Source organism: Miscanthus floridulus, chromosome 19 (genome assembly GCF_019320115.1).
Source record: "Miscanthus floridulus cultivar M001 chromosome 19, ASM1932011v1, whole genome shotgun sequence".
NCBI classification, from domain to species: Eukaryota; Viridiplantae; Streptophyta; class Magnoliopsida; order Poales; family Poaceae; genus Miscanthus; species Miscanthus floridulus.
This window is the reverse complement of record NC_089598.1, coordinates 48,268,177-48,269,461: the sequence shown is the minus strand read 5'-3', so window position 1 is coordinate 48,269,461 and position 1,285 is coordinate 48,268,177. Positions and strand designations below refer to the sequence as shown.

At 44.1% G+C, this 1,285-nt stretch overlaps 1 non-coding gene across 1 annotated transcript; it reads left to right on the top strand.

Annotated features, from left to right (window-relative positions):
* Positions 1-710: 710 nt before the first annotated feature.
* Positions 711-814, top strand: LOC136530072 (small nucleolar RNA R71). Its single transcript, XR_010777579.1, has one exon. It is a non-coding gene; the product is annotated as a small nucleolar RNA R71 (small nucleolar RNA).
* Positions 815-1,285: the final 471 nt, after the last annotated feature.

Sequence of the window (1,285 nt, the reverse complement as noted above, 5' to 3'; positions counted from 1 at the left end):
CAAAATCATATGCAGGAATTGTAGCAGCAATTTAAGCTAGTTGGGTTTCAAACATTTTATTAAGGCTTAGTTGATTTTCGAAGGAAAAGTGTAAGCCTTCTAAATTTGAATTAATGTTTTCAAAAATTTCATCGTTAGAGGCAAGTTTCTTTGTCAAGTTTTCATTTATTTGAGCTTGCCCTAACACAAGATCTATCAAGGAAGGTTGATTTGTAAAATTTGAATTGTAATTGGAATTGAAGTTCAAGTTACCTTCTTTGAATGGTGGACATGATTGGTTGTTCCACTCGTTATTACCTCCTTGTGGACGGAACCAATTGTTGATGTAGGTGTCGTACTCACGGGTCTCATGGCAATTGTTACCTAAATGTCCACTTTCACCCCAGACCTCGCATGTGATATGCAAGTCCATGGCCTTGATGGTGCCATACATTGTTTCCTTCTTATGGGTATGCTCGTCAAGCCTTTTTATCAGAAGGTCCATTTTTGCGGCAAGCATATCCGTCTCTTTCATGGTATGCATGCCTTTTTGTTGTTCATCTTGGAGCCTCTCATCACCCCACCCTTGATTGGACACTATTTTCTCAATGAGAGCCGTAGCTCCATTGATGGTGAGTGAGAGGAAGGCTCCTCCAGCAGTGGCATCAATGTGTCCTCTTGACATGGGGGTTAACCCATTGTAGAAGTTCTGGAGGACTAGCCAATTTTTCATCTGATGGTGCGGGTAGGCAAGGATGTTTTCTTGTAGCCTCTCCCATGCCTTGGGGATGGATTCCATAGTATTTTGCTGGAAACTTGAAATTCTTCTCCGCATTGCATTGGTTTTGCCCACGGGGAAGAATTTCACTAGGAACGCTGTGGAACACTTATTCCATGTGCTGATAGCTTCCTTGTCCTTGTAGAACCATTGTTTTGCCTTCCCCATGAAGGAGAAAGGAAATAGACAGAGCCTGATGATGTCTGGTGCAACATCCTTGATGACAATGGTGTTGCACAACTCAAGGAAGTGTTGAAGGTGGGCGTTGGCATCCTCGCTAGGCAAACCATAGAAAAGGGTTTGCCTACACCATCATCATTAGCCTGGGCCTGAGTTCAAAGTTTCCATTGCCCGTGTTGATAGCGGGCCCAACGGGCATGTTGGCAACAACAGGGACAGAGTACTCATGGAGTGACTTTTGGGCCATATCAGTAGTAGCAGATGGTGCGGGGGCAATTGGTTCATTTGTCGGTGGAGTGGCAAAAGAGGAAACAGCACGAGACCTATTCTTCCTTAGGAGTGCCTCTA